Source organism: Molossus molossus, unplaced genomic scaffold (genome assembly GCF_014108415.1).
Source record: "Molossus molossus isolate mMolMol1 unplaced genomic scaffold, mMolMol1.p scaffold_m16_p_1, whole genome shotgun sequence".
NCBI classification, from domain to species: Eukaryota; Metazoa; Chordata; class Mammalia; order Chiroptera; family Molossidae; genus Molossus; species Molossus molossus.
Window position 1 is genome coordinate 33,577,533 of NW_023425344.1, and position 15,762 is coordinate 33,593,294.

A 15,762-nucleotide genomic window follows, 5' to 3' on the forward strand; every position below is an offset into this window, starting at 1 on the left:
AGTCTTGACTTTGATTCTTAAACTAAATATTTCAGATGATATTTAATGATGGTAGAGATTTAGTTTTTGGATTGTAAATTAGTTCATCTTCTCAATAAAGTACAACAGATTGTTAATCATTGCAAATAAATATAATGCATACTAATATAAAAATGTATTATTCAGTGATATAAAAATAAAAACAAATGATATACATTAATCACAATGGATTACTTCCAAACAAGCTTGCTTTTAAATGTATTTAAGAATGTCTGAAATGCTAAGACTTAGCATTCATCTTTATTGGATTGAATTAGAGTCTATAGTTATGTAATTTAGTAACTGTAACATGATTAACTGGATTGCTTTATTAACCAGGTGATTTTAAATAAGGCAAATGTTGAGGGGGAAAAGTCCAAAGGGAAGATTTAAAAAGTAAACTTTTCCAATGTTCTTATAGAAAAAAATGCATCATTAATTTCTACCATCATGAACTGAGTGTCTTACCTATTAACTGTTGACTTTTTTATCCTAGAAATATTTTTAATATTATATGGGACATTAATTCACAACCATGAGAGAAAGAGTAAAATAAGTCTGGAATATTATATCTGCTAAAGCAAAAATAAAAAATAAAAAGAATATTAAATAACAGAGTAGACTTCTTCAAAAGACTTTACATGTAATAATCTGCATAACAAACCTATGAGATTGATTTTCTTTTATCATCCCAATGTGTGTGTACACTTATGTTCAGAAAAGTAAGGAATGCTGCCCAATGACCCACATGTACAATGCAAGCAATCTGTCTCCAAGCCCACAGAGTATTATACCACGGTCAACAATAAATTTGAAATTAAAGTGTTTTCTCATTAACTACATATTTTCATTCACTACAATACTCTGTGCCAAAAACATGAATGTAGTATTCCAAATAAATATACTCATGTAACTCTAGTGTATTTATATACTATTCTGTTACAAAAAGAACCGGTATTTATGAAATTGTATTAGAAAACTGATTTGAAATTTAAATATATTTATGAAGTTAATTCTCAGCTGCCATCTGCCCCAAAGATCTGCACAGGGTCAGCTTCATGGGTGTGTAACGTGTGCAACTTCACAGGACCCTGTGCTCAGAGCAGTCCCGTGCTTCGTTTAATATTCGGTTATTGCCATTTTTAAACTCTTCACCATTTTCTGAGCAAAAGACTTCAAGACTGGGCCTCAAATGTTACATAGCCAGTTCTGGATCTAAATTATATATGCTGCTAGAAAGAAATAAAAAAAAAAATGAGACTCAAGTTTGTTTTTTCCCCTTATTCACACAAAATCAATCATACTATCGCATTTACTCAATAAACAACAGAATAAAATTTCAGTAATTATAGATCGATTTAAAATGTTCCAGAGTGGAGGAGCTGAAATGCTAAGGTGGTCTTCACCCAAACAGAGGCAAATGAAATTACCTTCCTTAGTCTGGAAGAGGAATATTGAAAAAGAGAGATGACAAAAATGTGTAAATATATTCATGCTTCAGGATATGAAAAATATCCACTGTGTGCCAAATGGAAAGTGGAGTAAGGGGAGAGTATTATCAGTGCCTAGTGGCTGCAGGGACATGCCCATGAAGAATCTACAGAGTGAAAAATAAGATTTTGCCATCAAAACTCTAAGAAATAAATCCAACACCCAAAGAAGAAGAAGATAAATACTCAAAGTTACCTTAAATACATGCTTTTATGGTTTATTGACTTCACAAACATAGCTAAAGAATGTATGCATTGGAAGCTTTTCTGCTAAGAAAGTTCAGAAGAAGAAAAATCATCAAGGCACACATTGACCACGTATACCCAATAGGTACCTCAGATGGGGAAAGGGATTCTCGGTAATGAGGTTTGGAGGATTTCCATATAGATGTATTCTCAGAGTTGTAAACAATCACCATGTGTCAGTGAAATATTTTAGTGTAATCACTACAACTATTTGAGAGATCCAACACAACTTTCCAGGGTTCTGTATTTATAGTGCCATCTTCGATGATCATTGGCTTTCCATAAGAGAAAGTAACTGAAGGAAAGGGGCGGAACAGGAGGTGGATTGAGATTATTATGTGAACAAGTAGAGGTAATTTTGGAATCTTGTGACACTGATTTGTCAAAGTCAGTCTCCTGGTTTTATGTTGTTTTCCCATGTGGACACAGCACAGGGTTGAGTTGTGTCATTAATGCCTGTTACAGTATCCGGATCCATGTGACAGGTGTGTGTCACGAGTAAACAAATATTGCCGATACTCAGGTGACAACTGTGAGTTACCCTCTCAAATCCTGATCACTTGCGTGGATGCAGAAGCATGGTCCTGCCTCGGGGCTTTCAGTGGCTTTTACTTCTTCCCTCTCATTCCTAGTTAACTGTGCTCTGCCTTTGGTCTCAATGTCAATGCTGTGTCCTCAGAGAAGGGCTTCCCTCTTCCTCCTCAACCATGTCGGTCCTCCTCTCTCACGTTCTCTCTGACACTTTGTTTTCCAGAGCATTTTAGAACCTGCCCTTATTTTTATGCCTTAATACTTTTTTTTTACTTTTTTGTTTGTTTGGTCCGTCTCCCCGAGGACCTAAATTTGCTAGAGGACAGAGGCTGTGTCACTTCTGTCCTGTTCTAGTGCCAGGGTTGGCACACCTGCTTTATATTTGAATAAACAGGTCGTTTCTAATTATAGCCCATGGAGAACGTGTAACTTCCCCCGAATATTTCATCAACATTAAACATGGCCATGAATAGCTTGTAGTGAAAGAGCACCATCATTTGTAGAGGCAGAGACCAAAATGCCCACTGATAGAGGGAGGTTGGAGCCTAGAGAGGAGGTTCCAGTGAAGAAACAAAGTCAAGCAAAAGGGGGAAAATATGTAAAGGAAGCATTGTTGGTGGAAACCAAAATTTAACTGCTGAACAGTAAGAAGGTTTTAACAGAAACAGGCACCATGCGTTACTTCCCAATAATTTTTATTAGCTAAATATTTGGCTTTAGAAATACCAACAGTGTAATATGCAAAAATAAGATCTTCTATAGAGATTTTTTTCAAAGGCAAAACACATGAGTTTAATAATAGGTACCCTAGGAGAATTAAAGGATGCATGTGATAAACACAGAAGAATGTGTGATCTTTAAGAACAATCATCAGATTCAGGATGGCAGCTAACTGGGAAGAGAGAAAGGGGTGTAACTTGCTAAGAGGTACCAAGGAGCTTCTAATACATTTCTTCGAAAATTGACATTAAGCAGTTTTGTCAAAGGCTTAAGATTTGATAACGCTGATCATGGGATAGATCATATTATTCTCTGTACTTCTTTTGAATGTTTGAAATACTTTATAGAAAAAAATAAATGGCCTTGAAGTATATTTGAAGTGAACATATAAATAATTCCAAGGAAGGTTTAAATTAAATCATGGTAATTATTATTTATGGGGTAATGCAGCATACAAATAACAATCAAACCTACTTTAAAATGTTTTTGGCAAATAGTTAAGTTTGGCTCATGAACACTGTTAACATGTGCAGAAGTGGTGGTGGGGGATATTAGGCTGCAAAGACAGGCAGAGGTTGTATTGAAAAAGAGAATGAAAAAGACATGAAAGTGATGAGACTCATGCCCCTCTCTCTCCATGTGTATAGCAGCATGGCATTCGAGAAGGATTTTGATATTGAGAATATTATGTCGCAGGTTACTGTACTAGAAATGTTATGTCACAGTTATAGCAGTGGGCAAACTGAATCTAAGGGGACTGAAGAAAATGTATCAAGTTTGAAAGATGCTGCAATACACAACACACACAAAAAATGACATTGAGAACATGAACGTGTAGAAAGGGAATAGAGTTTCTTTTCTAAAGAGGTATTGTTGGAAGTCACTGAAATAGGCCCTATTGTTTGACTATTAGAAGATCTTTACAGCCTGGAAATGAACAGCTGCGTAAAACAAATAAAAGAAGACTGGAAAGTAAATGGATGGCGAATACAGAAAAGAACAGGTGGAAAATATTTTCTTTATATACTTGTCAAAAAATATCTGGATGAAGTTATATATAGTTGAACTGTACTGCTAATGCAATACACTAGCAATCAAACCTTCCAGCAAAAAATTCTAATATATGGCAGGAATAAAATCATGTCTCTATATACAACATTTTGTGAATGATTGGCATACATTTGAAATTATGCAGTAACACTTGTTTCCAGTGGTTCTTCATGAGTGGGCTGTTCTCTCCTCGGTAGAGTCCACCTTACCATCCTATTTTGAACATTCCACCTCTCTCTAGCCCTAATATGTTCATTTACTTACTACATTTACTGTTTGCTGTCTCTATTTGCCAATATGGTAGACACACGAAACACATGGCTATATACATTTAAATTTTAGTTAAAATAAAATGAAATGAAAAGTTTAGTTTCTCAGTCAGACTAGTTATGTTTTATTGAACTGCTCCAACATTCTTTTTGGGGGTGGGGTTGTCTTTATCTAGTTCCTAATGGTTTGTTTCATGTAGTCATGGACTCTTAAATTTCTATTTATAGTCCAGAGCTTTCTTCTAAAATCTGGACTCCTATATCACACTGTCTAGTTAACATCTCCACTTGGCTGTCTATTAATTTTCTCAAACTCATGATGTCCCAAACAAAGTTTATTTTCCTTTTCCAAAATCAAATGGACTTGCAGCCTTTCTTATCACTTTTGTTGTTGTTTTAACACTTAAAGCCACAAATCTTGGTTTCATCCACAATGTCTTTCTTTAAAGAAAAAAAAAAAGTTTTTACTTATTTTGTAGAGAGAGAGGAAGGGAGAGAGAGAAATAGAAATATTGATGTGAGTGATACATCCATTAGTCGCCTCCTGCACACTCCCCACTGGGGACCAAGCCCACAACCCAGGCTTGTGCCCTGATACCGGGACCTCTCAGACCTCTCAGGCCAAGTCACCAGCGAGGCCACAATGTCTCTCTTTTAAACAGTTAAGTTTGGTTATATCTAGGATATCTAGAATCCAATCACCTTTCCCCTCTTTTTAAAGCAGTTACTTCTATTCATAAAGTTACCCTCATCTCTCTATAGGAATACTACTTCCATCATCTATCTCCACAGTGTCTTTTCTTTTGTTATAAAAGCTATCTTGAAATATAATTCACATTATATAAAATACATACTTTATAAGTGTCAATTCCATGCTTTTTAGTATAGACTTGTACAACATCACTATTCTCTAACCTTAGGACAATTTTATCATCAGGAAAAAACCCTGAATACATTAGCAATTATCCCTGCCCTCCTTCCTTCCAGGCTCTAACAACCACTAATTCAGTTTCTACTTCTATGTATTTGCCTGTGCTAGATATTTCAGATAATTTAATCCCTTCTATGCCTAGTTTATAGAGGGGGTTGTGTTTTTTAAAAATCATGAATGAGTGTTGAATATTGTCAAAGACTTTTTATGCATGTATGCAGAAAATTATGAAGTATTTGTTCTTTATTCTATTCATATGACCTTTTACTTCAATCAATTTTCATGTGTTAAAGCAACTTTGCATACCTAAGATAAATCTCACTTGGCTTTGGTGCGTAATTTGCTGGTTTGATTCGTATTTTGTTGAGCATTTGTGTGTCTGCAGTCGTAAGGGATACTGGTCTACAGTTTGCTTACAATGTCTCTGTCTTGTTTTAGTATCAGTGTAATACTGGATAGAAAGAGCTGAGACATGTTCTCTTTTCTTTTATTTTTAAGAAATTTTGTGAAGGATTGGTGCTAATTGTCTTTTAAATGTTAGAAAAAAATCATCAGTGAAGCCATATGGAACTGGAATTTGCTTTGTGGGAAGTTGTTTTGTTACTAATTTAATCTGTTTCCTTGTATAAGTTTATTTAGGTTTGCTATTTCTTTTTCAGTTAGTTTTAGCATTTTTCTTTTTCCTAGGACTTTGTCCATATCATCTAGGTTATGTAACTTGTTGTCCTACAAATGCAATACAAATGATTTCCCTTACAGTAGTTCTGTGATGTTTCCCTTCTGCCTGAGGGCTTTCTCTGGCTGTGCTGGGCAAACCAGAAGTACAGAGAAGTGTATGCTCATGGGAAAACCATCAACCAATGACTGATGGGAGTTAGAGGAAATATAACTCAGGTTTCTCTCCCCCTCAGTGGAGACAACTCTAAGGCATGTTCCACTCCATCTCCCAGAGACCTCCGGTGGGATTAAACGTCAGTTGTCCTCAGCACTAACCTGCTCACTTGTGTGCACTGCTCTGCATCCCTTCTCCCCGTCACTTTCCCATCCCCTCTGCCAGTGTCTCCTTCTGAGGGAACCAAACACAACTACAAACATCATTTATGTACTCTATAAAGGAAAAATGACCGTAGTTAAACACACGTATTCACTGGAACTAAACACACAAGCAATAAGCTATACTATCCTCACCCCTATAATTTAGATATTAACAATAATGTTAACAAGGACATACATTTACAACACTAAAAGTAAAATCAAACTGTAGATAACACTCCCTCAAGAAGATGAGAATAGTAGCAATTTTGCTCATTGTGCATCATGAATACAATGCCATACACATGCTTTAAGACAAGTTAGTCATTGCTGTGTTTGCTGTACTCTCTCAGCAATGACAACAGGTATGCTTCCTGGGATGATCCCCACACACTTGTATGTGCCATTCATTGCTCATCAGTTAAGCTCACCAAAATCAAAGAGTACTTATTAAGTGACGCTTGTGTATGTGGCACTTTGTGTTTCCTATTAAAAGTTGGAAACTTTGAAATTGATAACATATTTGCCACCATTCTACAGAAAGGAATTGCTGCACCTTACCCAGTACTTCCAGTGGACATATCGGTACATGTTTGCTAGAAGGAAAAGACCCTAACAATACAGTGCTGCATTTGGATGAGCAGCATACTTCCATACAAACTGGAAGAGTTAAGAACACAAATGAAACCGCTATGTATTATGTTTTGATACGATCATTTTTCATTATAGTTCTAAATTTTGTTCTTTGATTAGTTGTGATGATTTGGAACTGTGAAATATCAACATATATTGAATAAATGAAATTTTCGCTCACCGTAAGCTTCTGTGTGCCTTTTTATTTTTTACATCTTTGTATACTCTGTTCTTATAGCTTTTCTTGTTCACTTTGATTTTTTTTCCCTACTAATGAAAATGTATTGATTTAAAAAGTATAGCACATTTGGGAATCCTGAACAAGAACCATGTACCTGCATGCTATGGACTGGGTACAGAAAGTTCTTAACGGAGAAACTAAACACCCCATCATGACAGTCACTGTTATGGGTTACAAAAGAATTTTACTTTGAAATCACTTCAGGGTCTATCTAACCCCCAGCAGGCTTTGGGACCATTCTGGTCCCAGGGACCATCAATAGGTATAAGATGTGCAGTGCCTTGCCTCTCTCTTTGAAACGTTCCTTCAATGCCTAATGGTTCTGCTCACTATGTGAGGAAGCTGAGGCACACCTCCTCCCCAAAGCACTAGTAATGGAAAGCTTGGGGAAAGGGAAGAGGAGACTGAGTGCACACTGAGCTCCATTGACTTAGTGAGACCATTGGTTCAATTAACAAATAGCTACTAAGGGCTGACTAAGTAGAGTCCAGAGACATTCCCACACAGACAGACAAGGGAGAGAATGTTCCCAAAGGGAAACTGTATGTGGTACCAAAAGCAGTTTATGTTCCTTAAGGTAATGTTTCATCAAGCAATTGCTCCATGTATAGCCTGAGAGTCTAACAGGAGAATGAGTGAAGATGTTCTCAGAGATACCACGTCTACTATTACAAGTTATATTCTCTTGTGAGGAGATTCTAGTGATCTAACCCCATTTCAAGTTGTTAAAGATGGCATCCAGAGCTCATGGGATGTCAGAGCACTAAGAGTCCAAAGTTCAGTCTGGGCACAGGCTATCCTACATCTAGTATCTTTGGGTTAGTCAGTAACTTGGACCATAGTGGTCACCAACTGGAAATCCCATGCTGTTTCCAAATACTGACAAAAACTAGCTTAGCAACTAAGTTATAAGAATTTCAAAATAGTCCTGGTTGATTTTGCTCAGTGGTTAGAGCATCAGCCTGTGGTCCAGAGAGACCCAGGTTTGGTTCCCGCTAAGGGCATGTACCTTGGTTGCCGTTTGTCCCCGGCCCTAGTTGGGTCATGCGAGAGGTAGCCATTCGATGTGTCCCTTTCACGTAGATGTTTCTCTCTCTCTCCCTCCCACTCTATATGAACAAAGAATGGAAAACTGTCCTCAGGTGAGGATATATATATATATATATGTGTATATGTGTGTATATATATATAATTTCAAAATAACAACTATGCTGATACAAATTTACATTTTGATTCCAAAATATATATTAATAAGAAAGGATCCTCATATCCAATAATTAAGTAAAAATAAACTTTATCTTTTAAGATAAAAATTACTTTATGAATTAGTATAAATTGAGGATTCTTAATGCACTAAAAATATAATTCATATATGTTACTAATATCAAGGAGTGGAAAAAAATCTTACTGTATTCATTATCTTTATTAAAAAATGGTATATAAGTTGAGCATGCCAATTGACTTATCCTTTTATGACCTTTTCACCATCCCCACAGAATACTTCTATAGACAAAAATATTTCTGTTTATCTTGCAAAATATTTTTTTGTTTTTTCTTATTATTTTGTAGAAGAAAATTATTTAAGTGTAACAAAAGTATTAGCATTGAAAACACAGCCCAAACAATTTCAAAAGCTCATATAGGCCATAGCTTTCAATCATTCAAAATTTCTAATCTTGTCTTCTCTATGTCTAGTCTGATGAAGGGCTGGTGAAAGTATCATCTTGTCAGTTACCAAAATTTACACTCAATCTGAACTTCTTACTCATATTCTACATTTTAACTTTTCACTGGGTTCTGTGATTATATTTTTAAAATTTTCCTTTCTACCCATCCTCACTGGCAATGGCCTCTAGAACAGCTTCTGTTAGTCTTCCTGCCTCTATTTTCAAAAACTCCTATTTACCCTCCTTAATATTGCTAGAGTGTTCCCTTCTAGCTATAAATTGTGTGATGTCTCTTCCTGATCAAAATGTTTCTCCATTCCAAAATGGCGGCGGAGTGAATGGAAGCTACACAGACCATCTCCCAGACCAGACTGAAATTACAACTAAAATAAAGACAAATCATCAAAAAAAACAACAACAGAAAAGCAGCTGGAGAGAACCCATATAAGCAGGGACAGGAAAAAAGGACACTGAACTGTGCTGGCAGGATCTGCAGATGTGTCAGAGGGCAGGCTGGGAGCCCACGGACAACAGCTGCTTTAGCTGTGAGCAGCTCCCTCAGGGTTAAAATCCCAAGGCAGCTCCACAGCACAGAGGGCCAGGACAGAGCACTAAATTAGCTACAGACACTCACCTTGGGCTCTGGCAGAGGGAAGGCAAACTGGTCTGGAACTGTGTGGAGGAGTTGGAGGGCACTGGGAGTTTTTTGCTGAATCACTCTATCACAGGACAGTAGCCATGTTACTCAAAGAGCCCCTTCCTGCAGGAATTCAACACCAACAGGCCAGGCCAGAGAAATGCAAATTGAGGCTCATCAACAGCCAGCATCTGCCCCATCGTCTGAAAATTCTCTTATCCTGAATACCTGAGTGAGTTTTTCATTCAGTTGAGGGCTACAACCCAAGGCAGGGGGTCGGGGGGATGTATGAGATGAACCAAAGAACTTTTATGCATGTGTGCACAATCAGTGAACATAGACAACAATGCTGGGGGGATGGGGTGGAGGGTGTCTGTCTGGGGGGGAGAAGGAGAAACATCTGTAACAAAAATAAATTAATAAAAATTGAAAAAAAAATGTTTCTCAATGATGCTCCTTTGTCTATAGATAAAGTGCAAAGAGCATAGCATGGCATGCAAGACACATCATGATCATATTTGTCTGTTTCCTTCTCGGTGTTGTTCTATGTGAGTGACTTAGCCATATCACACTCCACGTCATTCTCCTTTGTCCTTTCTTTCTCTGTGGTTGGTCTTTTCTCTCTATAAATGTCTTTTAGTTTAATCCTTGCTCTCAAAAAATAGTCTCAAATAGCACTTCCTCTCTGAAGTTTCCCCTACCATCCCTGTGGTGTTTAATTAGTCTTTCTGTTGGTTCCAGGACTTTTTACTGTTTCAAATGAAATAATCCATTGTAACTATCAACGCATGAGAAGTTTTTAAATGGTCGTGTGTTCCTCCATTCTCTTCACCACACAACACACAGTGCCTAGCAATTTGCTCTACAGCATGGATAATCATAGAACGATACAAAACAACATCCTAAAAACAATCACTTTATCATTCATTGTCTATCATGTACTTTATATTTTCTTTACAAAAGTGACTTTTAAGTAGGGAATTCATTTTGAGCTTCTTTTTGTCCAACTTTAAATGAATAGCAGATTGTGATCAAAGGTAAGGCATACCAATCCTGTCACACTTGAATATGAAAAACAAATCAAACTATATATCTTTACATCTGTGAATAATCTGAACTAAATTAGTCAAATTATGATGATAATAAATAAATTACTGAATTAACTTAATCATCTATGGAAAAGCTTAAAAGGCAAAACTTTACATGAGATCATCTGATTTTATTTCAAGTAGAGTGTAGTTCTCACATTCAACAAGCCAACGTTTTTCATCTACCACATTCCAAGATGAAAGGTATGGAGAGCCATATTGGCAGTATAACACACCTTGCTTTCTCTCCCCAAATCTCTTGGAACAGTCTCAAAAAGAAACTCTCTACTTATGTGGAGCTTATTGATATTCTAATTTGATGATAGTATCACTTTCTTCCTAAAAATAAATTTAGCTTAAAGTAGTATAAAAGGAAAAAAGAACTCTCCTAAAGTAATTAACTTTATCACCCACCACTGGATGCTGTTTCCTGACGGCATGTGCATTGGAAAATGTTATGATTACTCTACACCTAACATGCAATTAGGAAATTTTAGAAACTTATGTAACTACCTTTAAGTAAGTACTTATCCTATCTACTGAATTCCCATTGTGTGACAAAAAAGGAACTTGCCACCTACTAAGCTTATATTTTATGTCTCTAGTAGATTAAATTTTTATATATGATCCAAACTTATTTTTATGATCACTCTATAAACTATGCATAATTATATTTATTTTATTCCTCATCCAAATTCAACAGCTAATAAAACATAGAGCTGCACTGAAATATTTTTTCCTGACTTAAAATCCCATGCTCATAACTATTCCAATAATAAAATGCCATTCAAAACACAAACAATGCAAAGGATTTTTCATTTAGTTTAAGACTGTTATCTTGAGTAGTGCCAGTATAATCAAACCATGTATAGATTTATTACATACCTGTCATGTACCAGCCCCAAGTTATATATTCATTCAGGGAGCTATTATAATATGGAGTAATACCAAAGAAACATACGCTCGTTAAGTAATCACTGATAGTTTTGCAAAACATAATGCTATTTAAACTTTAGAATAAAAAGCTTATATATTTATGAATATGATACACATATATACACACATATATTCACAAATATTTAGTATATATACATACTATATATAGATATTTATATATATAGTATATATATATATACTATATATATATAAATATATATATATATTTCTATGTGGGTATACACACATCAATATAAAATATTGGTGTTAAACTGCCCTTTATTTAAATCAAAAGACATATATTATTTTAACCTAAATCTGGAACTGCAGAAGAGGGCTACATGTAGAATGACACTGTGAAATCGATAAATAAATTTCCTTTCTTTCTTCCTTTCTTCCCTTCCTGTTTTTTCTCCTTCGATACAAAAACATATTGAGTGGGTGTTACCCTGAGTAATATACTTAGACAAGTGACAAAGAATATAATATATAACCATCATATCTCAGAGAGAAAAAATAAACAAATATATTCTTGAAGTGTGCATAAATAGTAAAAATAAAAAAGCTAAGGTGTGGTGTGAGGAGGTGGATGGTGGGGGTGGGAAGTAGGGAGGTGCATTGAACTCAAAGCTGGAGAGTCAGAGAAAGGCTGACCAAGCCATCCTTTTATATGTAATGCATGCTTCTTTTTATTTATTTTTTCCTCTACTCTCAGAACCTATTCCTTCTATCACTTTAACTCAATTTATTCCATGGGCTCATAGTTGCGACTTAAAAATAGATTATAACTATTAACATTAATGAATAGTAATACAATATCCCCTTGAAGAAAATTTAGGACACCTAGATTATTACTTAGGAGAAAATTCTGGGAAAGTAGCTTATAGTATCAGGGAAGGACCTACAAGTGAATGCAGAAACTGGTTGTAGAGGAAACTGTAACAGAGAAGTTTCATTCGACAGACGCATGAAACAAAAGAATGAAAAAAAAAGATAACTATGAAATTAAATGATGGAAGAATTCTCTGATAGTTTTTCGAAATTGTTTTGGATGCTACACTTAGATCTTGTCAGGAAATGCTCATTTAATTTAATGCAAATTCTCAAACTCAGCATTCTTTACAATTCACAACATTATTTTACTTTGTTCTAAATGTGTCCCTGAATCCTAATTATATCTTTATATTTTTCAGAATAATTTTTATTTTAGGCATTTTCCTAATAAAGAAAAAGATACAAAAATATTTTTTTACAATCAAAATTTTAAAGTCAGAATATTTGAAAAGTTATCTGTATAGGTAATAACATTCAAGACTTAACACATGAAAAACTGACCTTTTAAGGAAATTGATTACCAACCATATTTGAAATAAAAAATTCTATTTTCCACTTATTAGCATATAACATTTCTTTAATTTCTCAGTGCTGATCATTTCTCTTACGGAAAGTAATTTAATATAAATATTCAAGTTGTTTTCTTCTTTTTTGACTTGCATTTAAATTTTATCCTCTGTCCTTCTTTGCTCTGATACACATTTATGAACAGTTGATTATTTTCCTCTGTATAGTTTCTAGCAGTGCTTCCTATAAATGTATTTGTTATATAAACCTGTACATTCAGGGTTTTATCAGAAAATGATTCCCACTTGTCCACCTTACTTGTTCCTGACAGTCATGGTTTTAAAAGGCAGCTGTGGAACAACGTCAGCTAATAGATCAGAGATTTACTCCATGGCTGCCTTCACTCAGCTCAGAACATAGGGCTCTCAACCTTTCCCTGTAAGGGCAGAGACTCACTGATAAGTGAGACATTGTACCTCGTGCAATAAGAACACATCCAGTGTACAGCAACGGGGCGGTGATAGCTGAATCAAAGGATTTCATTTGTGCCCCGATACTCTTTGCCCACAGCTCTTCTGTTTGGAAATGACACAACTGCTGAACTCATTTTACAACTGTTGGGGCTCTACATTTTGCTTAAATTTGTGACTCACAAATTGTAATGAAAAATAAAACACAAATATAGTAAGTAAGCTTCACAATGTATTTTTCCTTTTGTCCTCCCAGAAGTAATAATGTTTGCTTCTCTCCTGAGTGTGAAAGTTTTCATGTATACCATCTGTAAATGTTCACAAGGATATAAATCCAATACAGAAACGAATCACATCACTTCTAGAAAGTATCGTGGCAGATGTCCATAGTCCCTGAGAATATATCACCGCATAAATAGAAGAACAGAATCTGGCCAGTGTGGCTCAGTGGTTGAACACCCTCCCATACACCAAGAGGTTGCTGATTCGATTCCAAGGCAGGGCACAGGCCCTGGTTGTGGGCTTGATCCCCAGTGGGGGGGGGGGGGGCATGCAAGAAGCGAAATATCAATGTTTCTCTTTCACATGGATATTTCTATCTCTCTCTCTCCCTCTCCCTTCTTCTCTCTCTAAAAAAACAATAAAAAAGAAAAACATTTAAAAAAGAAGAACTGAGATTCCATCTTGCCCATGAAGGAGAAATTTAAGACCTACTTTCCTGGACTTATTTAGTCAGATAATTTTATCCATTGCTACTTTTATTGACTGCACAGTATTTGTCTCTACGTGGCCAGAGGACAATGAAGCCAGATCACTGCTAAGTCTCCTAACAAGGAGAGCCTTTTCTGCAATCAAGAAGGCTGCAGGCATCTGTATTGATTTTAGAGAATGACTGGGTCATTTGATGGGGATAAATAGGAAGAGCTGGACGTAGATCAAGCAGTAAAGTAAAAGTTGTATTTGTTTGTTTGTTTATTTATTTATTTATTTACTTATTTTCTGGAAGGCCTTATCTTTTCCTACCTTACTGTTTTCTCTGAGCAGCAGAGTTGTTCCCATACCCTCAAAAATTCAACAATCATTTATTCAGAACCAACTCTGTGCATATTATTTTCTTAGTGCTGTGGAGGATACAAAGAAGTACAAGTGAGTTCCCTGTTCTTTTTTAAGTGTATATAAAAAAAAAAATGCAAACTGTAAATAATAATAATCATCACACTTATTATAATCCTTGTTGATTCTTAGGTGAAACCTTGTTGTTATCCTTGACTTTTCTCTTTCACAGCCTCATCCATTCCACAGGACATCTGTTGCCTCTATCATCAAAAGATACCTTAAATCCTGCCAACTGTAAAGATCTCTATTTCTACCACCTTGGTCCAAGCTGTTACCAGCTCTCACATGGATAACTGGTCTCCCAGCTTCCATCTTTACCCTTGTAGAGTCTACTGTCATCACATCACAAAGACCGAGTGTTATAAACATAAGAAAAATGAATCATGTCATGCCTCTGCCCAGAACTCTGAAACAATTCCCCATTTAAGTCAGAGTAAAAGCCAGAGCACATAGAGTGGCCAACAATGTCCTAAGTGGTGTGAGCTATTCTTGCCATTATATGTCTAACTTCATCCCTACAAATTTCTCCCTCTATGGGCCTGACCTCCTTGCTCTACGCACACTTCACCTTAAAGCCTTTGAATTGGCTGCACCTTTCCTAGTCTAGATCTTCTTTTCCCAGCTCTCCATGTAGGTAACTTCTTCAACTTACTTTAAATTCTCATGGAAATGTCAACACTCAATGAGACAATATTGATGACCCTATATCAATTGGAAACTGCTCATCTTACTCCCAGTTTTCCCACTATTTATTTATCCCTCTACTGTTATTTATTTATATATTTTTTACAGTATTCCACACTTACATCTATACTGTATAATGTACTTATTTACTGTGTTTATTTCTGTTTCATTCACTAAGATATAAAGTTAAGGACAGATATCTGTTTTGTTCATTAACGTACTCCAATGGATTAGAACAATTGCTGACACACAGTTGTCATTTAGTAAATGCTTATTAAATAAATGAGTAAACTTATAAAAGAATGAATAAAATTATGTTCAACTAATATTTGACAAAGGAGGCAAGAGCATACAATGGAATAAAGACAGTCTCTTCAATAAATGATGCTGGGAAAATGAAACTAAACCACCAACTTACACCATATATTAGAATAAACTCAAAATGGATAAAAGACTTAAGGGCAAGACACAAAACATAAAAATCCTAGAAGAAAACATAAGCTGTAAAATCTCAGACATCTCACATAGCAGAATTTTCATCGATACATCTCCTAGGGCAAGAGAAACAAAGGAGAAAGTAAACAAATGGGACTACATCAAAATAAAAATCTTCTGCACGGCAAAAGAAACCATCCTCATAATGCAAAGGGAACCCACTGTAT

The 15,762-nt window shown here is 35.7% G+C and overlaps 1 protein-coding gene across 1 annotated transcript in view; it reads right to left on the bottom strand.

Annotated features, from left to right (window-relative positions):
• GABRA2 (gamma-aminobutyric acid type A receptor subunit alpha2) overlaps positions 1-15,762 on the bottom strand; it is a 118,476-nt gene that overhangs the window by 68,690 nt on the left and 34,024 nt on the right. The gene's annotated exons all lie outside the window — the stretch shown is intronic.